Here is a 17,033-nt window from a genome sequence, read left to right on the forward strand (position 1 = left end):
GACAAAAGAAGCATGTGTAGGTGGAGTCAGGCTCACACGGATAGGGGTTTTTAGTTTTGTTCTCAGTTATTGAAGTTTTAATTGATTGATTAAAGGAAAGTCAATAAAGCAAAGTTTCAACAATTGAAACCAAAACTGATTGATTTATTGTTGTCACATGTACTGAGTGTTAAAGTGAAAAGTGACTAAGTACTAAGCGAAAAGTGTTAATTTTGTGCTCTACAGGCATCACACAGGATAGCAACAAGAGTGCAGAATACTGTGTTACAACTGCAAAGGAGGTACAGAGAGAAAATAAATCAGAGGTTGTGGTTTTTTTGAGTTGAAACTGCTAGATACAACTCTCTCTCTGCTGCAAAAAGCTTGAGTTCTCTCCCTACTGTTAGATTCTTTTTTTTGTTTTATTTTCCCTTTCTTCTGGACTACAGGAGATAGCAATTGAGCAAATCAGTTTTGCTGAATTTGCCTTTGCCAAGGGTGTATATACAATGGAAAGGTCAGCCATATTGGGAAGAGTTGATGAATACTTGTTTGATAATATATTATTTTGTTAAGTATTTCAATAGAGTTTAAGTTGTGCCAATTCATTTTCTTTGCGTTTTAACTGTGGTGTACAGTCCAGGAGAGTGACCAATTAAATCCCATCTGGGACATAGACGCTTACACTTGCCTATAAATACAATAAAAGTTAGGATCTATGCTATCTCCTTAACATATTTTGAGGGGGTTTGGTCTGGTCCATAACAATTGACAGTGCATTATGACTATCGTCCAATTTCACCCATTACTCCCATATCACTTGAATCTTCAATATCCAGAAATCTATTGATTTCTGTCTTAAATAGACCACTGACTGAGCCCCCACAGCCTTGTGGAGGAAACAATTTCAAAGATTCCTCAGAGTGGACTTCCTTCTCATCCCAGTCCTAGATGGCCTACCACTTATTCTGAAATGGTGTTCTTGTTTCTAAACCCCTGAGCCAGGGAATACATTTACCATATTGAACCCAGTAAGAAATTTGGTCTTGAGACATTTAATATGAACATCAAATGCTCCAGCGAGAATCAAGGGGGCCTGATTGAGACGTATAAGATTATGAGGTGTATGGACAGGGTGAATAGAAAGCAGCTGCTTCCCTTAGCTGAAGGTTCAACAGCAATGAGATATAAGTTTAAGGCGAAAGGCAAGAGGTTAAGAGGGGATTTGAGGAAAATGTTCCTCACCCAGACTATTGGTTATCTGGATTGCAATGCCTGGAAGGATAGGGAATCTCACTATCTTTAATAAGTTCTTAGATTAGCACTTGAAATGTCATAACATTCAAGGCTTGAGACAAGTGCTGGAACTTGGGACTAGCGTAGATTTAGAGTAATTTTTTATCAGTGTAGATGTGAAGGGCCGAAGGGCCTCACCTGCACTGTATGATTCTATGCTTATTTCAGAGTAAAACTTTACTTACTTGCCCTGAGGAGTGTGCCTCCAGTCAGCAAAGGTATCCTTGATTTCCAACACTGACAAATGTCTATTGTGCAATACTCATTCTATGCAGTCTCAGATAGGATTATCTTTCAGGAATAGTTTTCTATAGTGTACAGGGCCATGGCCATGAGAAACTGCATTGAGAAGAGCAAAATATTTAACATTCAGCTCTTAAGACTAGCAGAAAAGACTTTCTAGCCAAATATCTGGAATGAATTTGAACCTAACTTTCAGAGTTTGAAGGCTACAAGTATAATAGGATGCACTTACCAGTCCTTTTACATATTTTAGTAGAAATTAAAGGCAAATTTCCTCATAAAATATCATCCTTGAATAGAAAAATCTTTCATCATGCTACCACTACTGAATATTTGTCATATTTGGTCTATTGCTTTCAGATAATATGGAAATGGTATCCCTAAATATGCTGGGCTGGATGTGGAGAACAAATGCTTCATTGTCATATATATTAAATGAAATATTTCATTTCAAGGGGAGATCAGAGATTCACTTTTTAGAGGGTCATCCTTGGTCCTCAACTTGTTAACAATGACAGGAAAATGGCTTCAATTCAATCAACAACACTCTTGCTGCGTTTAAAAGACTTTGAAAGAGAAAAATTACTTCAACTCAGGTTAATTAGCCTATATTATGAGGAAAAACATAGCAGTTCATCTTAGGATGAAAAGTTTTAAAAGCAATTTAGCAGTGGTAGTGCAAGCATTACTGAGGTAAATATTTAAATAAAAGTAGCAGAGATTGAAATTGCTGGAAAATCTCAGCAGGACTGGCAGTATCTGCAGAGAGAAATAGGTCCAGTGACCTTTCAGAATACTTGTCAGAACATTAATTCTGAAGAAGGGTCACTGGATTCCAAACATTAACACTGTTTTCTCATCATCAGTGCTGAGTTTCTCTGGCAATTTCTGTTTTGTTAAATCATTTACTCAGTCCTTAGCATTTGACAAGACATTTAACAAGTCTTCAATGAGGTAGTGGTTAATGACCAATTCTTGATATTTGCAGACAATAGGCTATTACGCTGTTAGGAATCTACATAATACTTCAAATGCTGCTTATGTACATTGGATACAGGAGTGGGACATTTTGGACTGAGATGAAGTGAGTTTTTTTCACCCACAAAGTGGTGAGCCTATCAAATTCTCTGGCACAGAAAATGTTTGAGATCAATATATTGGATGTTTTCAAGATGGACTTATATATAGTTCTTAGGGCTAAAAGGATCAATGGCTATGGGGAGAAAACAGGAACAGGATGCTGTTGGATGATCAGTCCTGATCATATTTAATGGCAGAATCCGCTAGAATGGATGAATGGCCTATTCTTGCTCCTGTTTTCTACTTTTCTTGAAATAGAAGAATTTCTTTGGTATTAATGGTGGCAATTAATGTACTGTGTGTTTTCTTAAAATGCTTACATAGTAATATCTTTTGTAAGTGTTTCCAGGTTACAATCTGACAAAACACATTTGAAGTAACATTTTTTTAGCAAATACATCCTGACTGTCGAATCCAACTTGTTATTTCAAGCAGCAATTATCACGTTTTGGCCTATCTGGTGAGCTGATTATAAATTACTGCATTTATGGAAAATGATCGGGCAAAACTATGGTTCATTCTCACAGGAAACAAACGCTGAATTTATTTTGCTCATTCTAGTGTGTAGAAAGACAATGAAACAAATTGTAGGAGCAGTGCTAAAATATACCACTGACAAGTATTACAATGGGTGTAAACATTAATGTCTTTTCACAGGATTTGCTTTTATTGTTTTTGTTGTTCTTGAGCAATGTTTCGGCTGGTAGCTTAACAGAGACTTCTGCTCCTTTCACATATTCCAGAGTCAAAATACTTTAATCCCTGAAATGGCAGAGTTGAAGATCTTTCATAAAAAATATTGCAAATCTTAAACTCAAATCCTCATCTGTCTCAATACAAAGTAAGCCTGGTTTTACATGCAACCAATCTATTCCCAGGAAGTCCATGTTGATATTGACAGATTTTACCTATGTCAAATGGTGATGGAAGGTGTCATCAACAGTGCTATCAAATAGCACATGCTCAGAAATAACCTACTCAGTGATGTCTAGTTTAGGTTCCACCAGGGTCACTCAGCTCCTTGACCTCATTACAACCTTGGTTCAAACATGGTCAGAAGAGTTTATCTCTAAAGATAAGATGAGAGTGACAACACTTGACATCAAGGCTGCATTTGACTGAGTGTGACATCAGGAGCCCTTGCAAAACTAGAATCAATGGGTATCATGGGCAAATTCTTCACTGGTTGGAATTACATCTGGTATATAGGAAGGTGGTCAGGACTTTTTGAGGTCAGTCTTCTCAGCTCCTGGACATTTCTGCAGGAGTTCTTCAGGGTAGTGTCCTAGGATCAACCATCAATGACCTTCCCTCCATCCTAAGGTCAGAAGTGAGGATGGTTGCACAATGTTTGCACAATATTCAGCACCATTCACAACTCTCAGATACTGAAGCAGTCCATCTTCAAATGTAACAAGATCTGGACAATATTCAGGTTTGGGCTGACAAGTGGCAAGTAACATTCATGCAACACAAATGTCAGGTTATGCTAAAGAGGGTAAAAACAATGACTGCAGATGCTGGAAACCAGATTCTGGATCAGTGGTGCTGGAAGAGCACAGGAGTTCATGCAGCATCCAACGAGCAGTGAAATCGACGTTTCGGGCAAAAGCCCTTCAAAGAGACAATCTAACCACCACCCCTTGACATAAAAAGGTGTTGCCATGACTGAACACTCCCTCCCATTATCAACACCCTGGGGTTACCATTGACCAGAAATTCAACTGATCTCACCTCATAAACACAGTGGCCACAACAACAGGTCAGGGACTAGGAATACTGCAGTAGGTAACTCACCTCCTGATTCCCCAGTGCCTGTCCACCATCTCCAAGGCACAAGTCAGGAGTGTGATAAACAACACTGAAGAAGTTTGACACACTCCAAGACAAAGCAGCCGGCTTGATTGGCATTATATCTAGAGGCATCTGTTCCTTCCACCACATCACTCAGGAGCAGCATCTATCAACAAGATGCGCTGCAAGACTTCACCAAAGATCCTCAGACAGCCCCTTCCAAACCCACAATCACTTCCATATCAACGGACAAGGGCAGCAGATGCATGGGAATACCACCACTTGTAAGTTCCCCTCCAAGCCACTCACCATCCTGATTTGGAGATACATCGTCATTCCTTCACTATTGCTGAGCCAAAGTCATGGAATTTCCTCCCTAACAACATTGTGAGTCAACACACAGCAGGTGGACTGCAGCAGTTCAAGAAGGCAGCTCACCACCACCTTCTCAAAGTCAACTAAGGACGGGCAATAAATGCTGGCCAGCCAGCAATGCCCACATCCCACAATTGAATAAAAGTAAAATGATCTACATAGTGGCTTCATCTTCTTGTCCCAGGAAACCTGTGAGAGCTGAGGGGGAGCAAGGATTTCCAATCCAGTAGCTGTGAGCCAAAGAAGCAGGAATGCTCCTGCCCAGGGCAGCAGGCTACCTGTAAAACACATCCATGATTAGACACTCACCCCCAAGTTTCAATGTCTTCCTAGCTACCAGGTTCACCTAGAACTGCAGAAAATGCCCTTTCTGCTTTTCCCATCACCCCATGGTCTGTCTAATCTATCACTCCTTACCCCACCCCACCCCTCTGTTCCCCAATTCCAACCTCCGAATTCTCAAACTCACAGATTCCTAAACATTCTGACCTAGTTTTCTCTTCTTTCTGATCAAGTCCCTTAGCTTTTCTGATCACCACTTGCTTTCCCCATCTCTTCTTCTGACCCTGCTTGAACTTCAAATTCCTCTGTTCCTTTTCACGGTGCCATCACTGCAGCCTACTGCTTAAGGCCTATTCACCACCACCTTGGGTGATGGCAATTAGAAAACTGAGGCAGAGAAATGTGGATAAGATTCTCCAATTAAATTTCATAAATCCTGAAGGAAATCCATTCTTCTAAGTTTCCAGAAATGTCCCGACCTTGAGGGCTGCTTTCCCCTTCGCCCTATAAGTATCTGGGTCTTGTTACAGACATAATAGCTTTCTGTACTTCAGAAGGGAGCTGTTGACATCAATAGGGGATTCATGTTGATAACAGAAGTCTTTAATAGTGCAGGTATACTTACCCTAATCTATTTCTGTAGCTGCCCTAATCATTCAGTCTATCTATATTGTTCAGTGTTCCTCATAACTGGAAAAGTCTTCAGTGAGAAAGCTTTAGCAGTTCCTTTAATCATTTCTGAAGTATCTGCTGAGCGCACAGTCTCTGACTTAACGAAATACTTCAGTTATCTTCAAATCTTTAATTTCACTTATCCACCTTGCCTTTATCTTGCTGTCTTGATCTTCTCCTTACCAGGCATCATTTTTTAATCCAAATCCCGGCAGAGAGAAAAGGTTTTAATGTGACCTATTGTTGGGCACCTTTATAATGGGAAAGCCAGTTTCACAAAACCATTAAAGAGGGACCTGGATTAAGCAGTTGATGATGAGTAAACTGAGTATAAGAGCATCAGTGATTCCTGCATGACAAGCTGCTTTGTATAGGCTAATAATAATCACAGGGCACTGTCTCCCCTGAACAGCTAAACATCTTAAATGTGTCAAGCTATATTTCAACATTACACAGTATGATTTGGTAAGAAATGTGAATACAGATCAAGTAAGCATCTGTTCATTGTGTTGAGAATCATCATAGATATTACTGCAAACAACAAAACAGCTTGGCTTGTATAATGCCACTATTCTTAAGGGGTTAAGGTGTATGCCACATTAGCTCCACCCTATTCTACTGACTTCAAATACAGTCTATGGGTGGAAACAATGAGGCAGTACATGTATTTGTACCAGCTCCTGTAATGCTCTCATAAATATGCCTGACTAAATGTAGTTGTACTTACAGTTAACGTGCAGTAAGCCTTCATTTCTTCTAAGAACAGTGCCTCTTCTGTAGATATGCTACAATGGATCCACTACACTAATCTTTAGATCGACCTAAAGCAAAGCAAAGCAAAGGAGGATCTGTGGCACTAAACCATCTCAAATACCCTTACCCTTTCCCACACAGCAATGGGGGTATGTAGCCATGTGTCGGCCAGACCAGGCAAGGATGATAGATTTCCTTCTCTAAAAGACATTAGTGAACCAAAAGGATTTTTACAACATTCAATAATGTTTCATGGTCATCATTAGACTCTTAATTCCAGATTCCTTACTGAATTGAAATTCTGCCATCTGCCATGGCGGAATTTGAACCTGTATTCCCAGTACATTTGTTGAGTTTCTGGAATAATAGTCAAGCTCTGTCAAGAAAAGGAACAATTAACAAAGAACAGAATGTGGTAGTAACAAATTCAATTCTGACTATTAACACTGTCTTCTAAATCACGAAATTCCTTCTTAATGGTAACAATCTATTCTGCTTATTGGTTGAATCTCAAGACACTGATCCAATCACAAATGGTGGGAATGTGGGAAATCAACAGAATGAAGAATTATGAGCAACCACCTTATCGGACAAGGGTTTTAGTCAAGGAGAAAGTGAGGACTACAGATGCTGGAGAGTCAGAGTTGAAAAGTGTGGCATGCGAAAAGTAGGTCAGGCAGCATCCAAGGAGCAGGAGATGTTTCAGGCACAAGCCCTTCATAGTCAAAGTTGGGAATGAAGTGCAGGCTTTGGAGAGAAGATAGATTTTGGTGAGACCTGGGGTAACAGGTGCCCTGTCACTCTTGGAATATGTAAGACAAAATAGTTGTTTTATACAGATGATTCAGATGATTTTGCAATTTCAGGAATGCACTGTCTCGGTGATTTATAATGTACAAATGTCTGATGAGTCCTCATTGAGTTAGAGTACTGCCTCAGAATCCTCTCTGGGGGTAGGTTATGTCAACATTGGCTTGATAAATGATTGCTAACCTGTGCCTGAGACTCCTGAGATTATTTTGTCAAATAATATACCTCAACAAGCATCATGGTTATCAAACCTTCACTTTACCACACTGCTTCCAAAGTTGGATTTGGTAACAAAATTTGCCACTTGTGGGAGGTGACGATTTAGCTCAGGGGCAAGGAAAAGTTCCGAATAAAGTTGGAGAGGAAGTAGAATGTTAGCAAGTTGAAGCTGATGTTCATCATACCTGTTTCAGTGTAAATTCTGTTGTTTGATACTGACTCCTGGTGACTCATTACCTCTGTTCTTACTGATATCTCAATCCCATTTTAGAATTCTCATCCGCCTTTTCAATTCCCTCATTGGCATCAATCCTCCATACCTTTGTGTCCTCATCTAGCCCTACAACCCACTGAGATCTCTGCACTACTCTAATTCTGGTCTTTTGCACATTCCTAATTTTCATTGCTACCTCATTCACAGCCAGGATTCAGCTTCAGGTTTCATCACTTATGTATTTCTTTAGTTCATAATTTCATACACAACAGCCATGACCGTGAAATGAACAGAGAGATTTAGCAATGCTTTAACATTGCTGTTGATTTTGCAAGTGACTGGAATTTGTAGAAAGGGGAATGTGACAGGTGCTGTCTCTGGCACTGAAAGAGTGCTGCTCTTGTTCACCTGACAAAAAATATCACTTTTTGGATTGGCATAAGTGTGATATAGCATTTAGTTTTTAAATGCAAATCTCAGCACTGGTGTTGTCAAGCCAATTATGAAAACCAATGTGATCACAGTGTATTTCTTTCCCAGTTCCAACCTGAAGAGCTATCCATTTTGAGCACAGCAATAAAACATAATCTGACAACCATTTTACACACTGCTTCATCATTCATTGTGCTGGAAAAATTAAGAGGTAAGGCAAGAAACAGATGCCTTAAAAATATTTACGACTGAAATAATAATTTGGATCAATTTATGTCAACTAAAAAATGATGGGTGTAAACAATATCAGGACTGGATATTGGATAAAACATACACCTCACAATGTGGGCAATGCATCTAAACAAGCAAAACAAATCATTTTCAAAACATACAAGTTTCTTTGCAAATGCTGATCAAAATGCTCTTGCTTCTGCTCTCAATATGGTATGCCAGGTTTTTTTTAAAATTTAACTATTGAAGACTGTTGGATTCATCCTTAGTGAATAAAAATCCTGATTTCTTTAATTTCTGTTGTTGAATCAGGCACCATTATGAACCCTGTACCATTTAACATGCACTGCATGATCAGTTCTTCCGCTGAAATCATCGTTGCTTCAATATATACAATTACTCTGCTTTCAGTTAAATTTTGTCAATGCTTTTGCAGTTTGGTTTTCAGTGTCTCATAGTAGCACCATAGCAACAACGTTGGCATCTTTCTTTCAAGTTGCACTTTCACATGATACTCTTTCATATCAAGTTAAATATGGCTTTGTGCACAAACAATTTCAAATTCTGAAACATTAGTCCTGAGACCATTTTGGACTCCTGGTCCACATTCAAAGACTCAACCCAAAGACAGAAAAATTGACAATTACACAATTTGCTGATTTGCAAGTTTGACAACTGGATGTAGGCTTGGGGTTTGGTGATAATTAGGCTGACTATACGGATTCATGGAAATGGGCCCAAGCAAAGTAAGTAAGATTTGGGGAGTAGTGAGATTTCTCAGGAGAGAATTGGGGAAATACATAAGAATGAAAAGACTGGAATCTCAACACCACAAAAGAATTATTATTATCCCTTATGTTTAAACGTAGAATCTCACTGTTTAGTGGCAACTATCTTATTTCTATGAAGTTGCATCTAATCCAACTCTCCTTATTTATATGCAATTTCCAATTCTTCACTCTCCCAAAATAGCTCAGGAGGGAGAGTGTCAGACTGAAGATCTAAAGGTTTCCAATTCAGTCCCGAATTTTGACAAAATATGCAGTACCTTTCCATTTCAATATTCATTTTCTGCTCTAACTCCATTTACAAGTTTACTGATGATGCCACTGTAGTGGATCGGATCTCAAACAACAAAGAGACAGAGTACAGGAAAGAGATAGAGAGCCTAGTGGCATGGTGTAAAGACAACAATCTCTCCCTAGATATCAGCAAAATGAAGGAGCTGGTCATCGAATTCAGGAGGTGGAGTGGAGGACACACCCCTTTCTGTATGAATGGTGCTGAGATGGAGGTGGCTGAGAGCTTCAAGTTCCTAGCAGTAATTATCTCCAATAATCCATCCTGGTCCATCCATGTCAATGCTACAGTCAAGAAAGCATACCACTGCCTCTATTTTCCCAAAACGCCCAAGGAAATTCAGCATGCCCACAATGACTGTTGCTAATATTTATAGATACATCATAGAAAGCGACCTATCCAGGTGCACCACAGCTTAGTATGGCAACTGCTCTGCCCAAGACCGCAACAAGCTAGAGAATCATGAACACAACCCAGTGCATCATGCACCCATCCTCCATCCATTGAATTCATCTGCACTTCCTGCTATTTCAGGAAAGTAGCCAACGTAATCAAAGACCTCTCTCTCCTCTGTTCTTCTCTCTTCCACCCTCTTCCATTGGGCAGAAGGTACAAAAGTTTGAAAATATGCACTAACTGATCCAAGAACAGCTTCTCCCCTGCTGTTATCAGGTGACATTTTGAATGGACCTCTCATATAATAGAGTTGAATTTTCTCTGCACATTCCTTCTTGCTGTAACACTATATTCTGCATTCTGGTTGATTACTCTGATGTGCTTATATATGATATGATTTGCCTGGATAGCATGCAAAACAATACTTTTCACTGTACCTCAGGATATGTGACAATAACAAATCAAATCAAATCAAAATCAATCCCCAGGGAAATGAGGTGACACCAGTTCCTGACATGGAAATCAGAACATGTTCCTTCAGACTGCAGTTCACCATTTGTTTATCCTGTTTCTTTTTCCCCCATTTCTGTCTTCATTGCAGTGTCCTGCATGCTCATTGGACACCATTCTCCTCCACACTTTGTCTACGCAGGTCATTATCAGTAAATCACCAGCATCATCACATGAACATGCCAGCTTCAATCAAAATCTTACAAGACTTCACCTTTCTAGGACTTTGGGGCTCAGGGACATCTGTGACTTGCACAACTTTGACAGGCTGCTTTGTCTGCAGGGGCACTCATGTATCTACACATAGTGCATCTCTTGCATTTTAGCTTAATCTCTTAACACTCACTTATGCTTACTTGAAGGTTGCCATGTCTATGGCTTTTATTACCTTTGTCGTGCTAAGAGATATCTAGGCAGTTTGTCCCAATTGGGAGCACAGAATCATCAAGGGAATGGCTGTGCTGCTGTATGTCACTGTGTTACATCAATGTCAAAACTGTGACACTGGAAAAGCACAACCAGTCAGGCAGCATCTGAGGAACAGGAGAGTCAACATTTCAAGCATAAGCTCTTCACCTGGAAATCTTACATTGCTGATGCTCAAAACGTCGATTCTTCTGCTCATCGGATGCTACCTGTCTGGCTATGCTTTTCCAGTGTCACACTTTTTGACTCTGATCATGAGCATCTGCAGTCCTTACTTTCTCCTCTGTTACAATGTCACACCTATAGCATGGGAAATTACCTTATAGGGCAAAGTCACTGTGGGTGTTTCAACCAATTATGCCTGAAAGTCAAAGGGGAGCAGTCCTTAGTTGGGTCAGGGGGTCAGCAGTCATTTGGCGGTACTGTCACATTCTTTTGAGTGGATTGTCCCATTGCAGTACAATTATTGCCATTGTCCAGAATCCAGGGATTTGTGTTTTTGCAGTTCAGGGAGCAGACAACAGAAGTCATGCAGGTCAAGTGCAAGAAATTCTGGAATGAATAAAGGTCAGTCAGAGAGTTGCTGAGTCTGGGGAGTGGCTGTGCTCATTCAGTGCCAGGTCAGGGGGAGGGGCCTTTGGTCAGTCCTAGGGCTTTGCACAGTAATGGTCAGGATTGCTGTGCTCCAAAGTCATTAAGGATAAAGTGATGTTGGAATTGGACTGAGACAGTGCATGCAGTTCCAGGGAAAATGGAAACACAAGTCTTGAGGATGGGGGCTCATTGGTTTGGGCCACTGAGTGGATGGTTACAGTAAGAGGAAAGATTCAAGATAGGGGATGGGATCTCATACTGTATGGGAGATCGTGGAGAGCTTCAGGAAGAGGAATTGCCTCAAGTTTGTATCTTCCTGGCCTCAATTTGCAAGACTGCATAGCTAACAAAACGATATGGCAATTCACAAAATCATGGGCTTTAACGCAGAACTGGACACACTAATAGTTCTATAAACAGCATGAGCAGAAGTAGAGATAAGCTGAAACATTGATCATGCAATAGTAAAATTTAGTATTGTGGTGGAAAGTGAGAAATGTAGATTAGAAGCAATCGTAATAATGTTAAATAAAGTCCAAAGAAAAGTGTACTGAGTTGGTTAACTTGGAAAGGTTTAGCAGAAAAGACAGCTCATGAACAATGCAGATGTTATTAAAATAATTCATGATTTGCAAGAAAGGAATCTCAGTGATGAATAAAGATTCTAGGAAAGGATTAACCAATCATGGTTAAGCAAGGAAGTTAAAGATAGTATCAAGTTGAAAGAAAAAGCATATAATGTGGCAAAAATTAGTGGCAAGCCAGAAGATTTAGAGAGTTTTAATAACTAATGAAATATCACCCAGAAATAGAATGAAGAGAAAGAAAATAAACTTTATGGGTAAAATGAAAATGATATAAAAATTGATAGTAAGAAATTCTTTAGGTACATGGTAAAAGAAGAGAATTGCCAAAGTGACAATCTTAGTGATGCCCTACAGAACCAGGCTCAGAACATAGCAATGAGGAATCAATAAATTACAGAGGAGTTAAATAAATAAATCAAAGAATAGTGGATGCTAGAGATCAGAACAAACAAGTATGTAAATTGCAGGAGAAACTCAACAGCATCTGCAGAAAGAAAATGGAGTTGATGTTGTGAGAGACCTTTCTTCAGAACCTTGGGATTCCAGTTGTATAATTTATGACTGAAGACCAGAGGATTGTGCAAGGCAGGTAGAATAAGAGTCATAAATTTTGTAATAAAGTATTAACTCAAAGTGGGAAAATTCATCCCAGTTCTTGAATTTCTAAGGGTCTTTGCAAGCAGGCAACACAATTGGCTGAAGTGAAGCCCTTAGTTCTACCTTTAAGTTTGTTAGCATTCCATGCTACGACATGCCTTAGGAATATCTCTTCCCTCCTGATAATCTTTATTCGACAGGTGGGTTTGAGGAGTAGATGGGTGAACAGGCAGAATAGACCAGTGACTATATTGGAATGTGCAGTAATTATGAAGTTTGAAATTTTATCATGGTGTTCCTGGTGGCCTTGGCTCGATGTTCAGTTTGGACAAGCTGACAGGCCACGATAAGGTAATTTAAACATACTTCACTTACGATGAATCAAACATATATTATCAAAACACCAAAAAAAACTTTCCGTTTGAATTTAATGCCTTGGTCTTTGAACGATATTACAACACGAGTAAACCCTCCTGCTTAATTTGAACCAGCAACACAGAAAAGATTTATCCCATGCAGTAATCTGTGAAAATTTGAGAGGCCAAATAGTGTTTAAAGTAAAAATTAACAACGTTATTTCTTAAAGTATAATAGAGAATAATTAACTAACAACTGTTTACAACTCCTTCCTCTAACCTATGGTTTTTCTTTCCCTTCTATAATACTAGTCCAACAAAACTCTTAATTAAGATTTACAGAAAAATTCAAGTTTCAAAACCAGCCAGCTGTTGAATCTTCTCTTGGTATTTTTCTCTATAGATTTGCTCTCCGGGTCGGTATCAATCTCTTTTCCTGTGCAAACTCCTTCTCGAGACAGGTACCTCTCAAACAGTTCTTACTACCAGCCTACATCTGTTGGTCTTTTGGCAGTTCTTCCTCAACTGTTCATGTTTTTCCCGGTCTTATACCCCCCAAGTATCATATTGTGTCATTGGTTTTTAATATTGTCTATATACTATATTCAAATTTGATTGGAGTTTGGTATTTTTGGGGTATAATTTAAACTGGTTGGCCTAATGTGAATTTGTTTTTGTCTCCAGGCAACCAGCTACTCTAGCTGCTGGACCAAAAGGTTACATTGTATCTTGTTGAGAACACTTGGTGCTGTCAGGTAGTTCTGCTAGCTTTTAACTTTATTAAAGGTACAGTTCACTCCTACATCTTCATAACAACAGGTATGGGTGTACATTTTCCAAATTGGCAGAATTCCAAGAAACAACCTGCCAGCCCAAATGTTACCAAATGTATCATCCTGCAAGGATTATGATGCCTAGAAAGCTGGACCCAGGTACATTTTGCTGACCATGACAATCCCTCTTTCGCAAGACTATGCAGACAATCCAAGATTCCAATGCATTTTACCTGCATCAAACTTTCAAAAAAGCAGGAGAATGCCTCTACTTCCTCAGGAGGCTAAGGAAATTCAGCATGTCCATAAAGACTCTTACCAATTTTTATAGGTATACCATAGAAAGCATCCTATCTGGTTGCATCCTGACTAGGTATGACAACTGCTCTGTCCACGGCCCAGTCCATCACACAATCTAACCTTCCATCCATTGACTCCATCTACACTTCTCACTGCCTTGGGAAGGCAGCCAACATAATCAAAGAACCCTCCCACCCCGGATATAATTTCATCCATCACGCAGAAGATACTAAAGCAAAAGCACAGTTCATGAACAGCTCCTTCCCCACTGTTATTAGACTTCTGAATGGACCTATCAAATTTTAAATTTAATGTTGGCCTCATCCTTTGTGCACCTTCTCTACAGCCATAACATTAGATTTTTCATTTTGTCTATTACCCTAATGCATTTTGTGTGACATGATCTGCTCATACTGCAGACAAAATAAAACCTTTCACTGTACCTAGGTACATGTGACAATAATAAAATGAATCAACCTTTCCCGGGGAAGGGTTGGAACCACCCACTTACATGCAGGTGAATACAAAGGATGTGGTAATGAAACCCTTCCTGTCAGCAGAGCTATACTGGGTACTGATAACAACTGCAAAACAGATGGCTAACATTACTGACACATGTCATTTAGCATGCTCTTATTAGCTGTTACGTTGGCCAAGATTTTGTTGGAATGGGCCTTCTCTCCTAACTTGACTGGTTTATAGACATTTCAGTTTTAAAAATGTCGGCCATAAAGTTGTTGGAACTGAGAACTAATGGCAACAGAAAAGGCAACAGGGCAGTTAGGAAACTGACAAATAACAGAACTGGCTGCGCATCTCCTTAGGCATTAAAATTAAGAGAAATAAGCAGAGAATGGATTGAGAATGACACTGAAGTAAAACAAGTGATGCTAGCCCAAACCATGTGGTGAATCAGTCAATATTTTCCACCACAACTGCAATTCTTTACGCTGGGGTTCACAGCAGGCTGTGAACAAGCTTTATTTTCAACTCATTTCCTTGTCGCACTGTCAGTTTTAATGAATCAAAATTAATAATCTTGGGCAATATTTGCCAAGCCACTGGAAAATTAGAACTGGCACAGTGTATGACAGTCTGTCAACTTGCAATGAGCCTAGTTCGTGCTCCTGACACAAATAAATTTCACCCAAGTGAATTTAACACCAAATCAGATGCAAAAAGAGAAGGAAAGAGAGAAGGAGAGCTTTTTATTAAGTCCAATTTGATGACAGTGTCAGTTCCCCTGTGGTGAATCTGACCATGGACAGAAATCCTCTTTTTTATTCATTTGTGTGAAGTGGGCTTTGCTGGCTGGACAGTATTTATCCCATGTCCCTAATTGCCCCCGAGAAGGGGGTTATGAGGCACCTTCTTGAAACACTGCAGTCCATGTGTTGTACTTGGACCCAGAATGGTGTTAGGGAAAAATTTCAGGAAATCCTGGAACAGTGAAAGAAGGGTGATATATTTCCAACTCAGGATGGTGAGTGGCTTGGAGGGGAACTTGCAGGTGATGGTGTTCCCGTGTATCTGTTGCCTTTGTCCTTCGAGATAGAAATGGTCATTGGTTTGGAAGGTGATGTCTCAGGTCTTTAGTGAATTTCTGCAGCGCATCTTATAGATAGTACACACTGCTGTTCCTGAGCATTGGTGGTGGAGGGAGTGAATGCTTGTGCATATGGTACCAATCAAAATCAGTCTGCTTGTTCTGAGGAAGGATCACTCAACCAAAAATGTCAACTCTGATTTGTCTCCACAGATGCTGCCAGACCTACTGAGTTTTCCCAGCAATTTCTATTTTTGTCTTTGCCTGTCTGTTGACTGCAAGGCAAGCGAAATAGGTTGGGATAAGAAAAGAATCAGGTTGTTTCAAGGGAAAGTTACAGGAGAGCCGAGAACAGCAAAACCTATGAAATACTTGTGGGAGTCAAAGAAGTACTTTTGACTCCGCTGTGGAAGGTTTTGACTTGTCAGTTCATTTACTGGGTTTTACTGAGTGCGGCGAATGCAGTGTAGAACAGCAGAAAATGAGACAGGAGGCATTTCACCAACTGAGTAAAAAAAATATGAAATCCGGAAAGTTTTATGAGCAGCTCAGTAACATGAAAGAATCGGATGTTTTTCATGTATGTGGTCAAACTGTGAATCGGGGTGTTTTTGGTTTATCAATTAAAAAAGATCTCTGAGCAATCATGATGTCGTAACCCAAGAGAGAAGGTTTGTCAAATTGTGCCTTGCTGATGCTAATTATACCTCAGAAACTCAAAGGTTGTCGCAAAGTTAGTCCCTTTTTTTGTCTAAAAGCTGTTCCTTGGCTCAAGGAGACTCTGTCCTTGGCTTGTTTTCAGAGGGGTAGTAAACTGGGCTGGGCTCCGATCAGCCTGGTTTTGGTACAGTGATGAAAGGATTTTGAGAGACCTTTTGTTTAAATGTAAACAGATGAGACTTCAGGCCAAAGTGGTCATATTTTAGAAGTTACTTGTATAAAGAAAGGGGAGTGGTCAGCTCTCTCGCGAGCTGAGCTGAGCAGTTTAGTTCAGTGTGAACTGGTTGGATGTTCAACAGGAAGCTGTGTGGGAATTCTCTCTCTCTATCTTTCTACTCTTCAACTTCAACCTGTAAGCATGTGTTCCATTTATGCTGGCCGTTAAAGGCTGTTTGCTTATTGGGACTACTGTGTATATTCGGAACAGCATACTTAAGTCTAGTTGAATAGGTTGAGTTCTGTAGGGGTTCTTTATTCTGTTGTGTTTCATTGTGTAATTTTATGAATACATTTGTCTGTTTTAAAATCTAGTAGTCAATCTAGTTATCTTACTCTGGGTAATTTTCACTGTACACTTACTGAAACAAATTGCAAAGTTGTGGTCTGAGCGGCCTGCTTAAGAATGTTCTGAGTGGTCTGGCTTAGTCCAGGTATAATGTGAGACAGACCATCTGGACCATCTGGGTAAACAAGATTATGGAACTATTATGGAACTGTGTAACTGCGTAGTACTAGGTTTGTGCAGGAGCGTTGTGGATGTTTTTTTAA

This window comes from Hemiscyllium ocellatum, chromosome 9, assembly GCF_020745735.1.
Source record: "Hemiscyllium ocellatum isolate sHemOce1 chromosome 9, sHemOce1.pat.X.cur, whole genome shotgun sequence".
NCBI classification, from domain to species: domain Eukaryota; kingdom Metazoa; phylum Chordata; class Chondrichthyes; order Orectolobiformes; family Hemiscylliidae; genus Hemiscyllium; species Hemiscyllium ocellatum.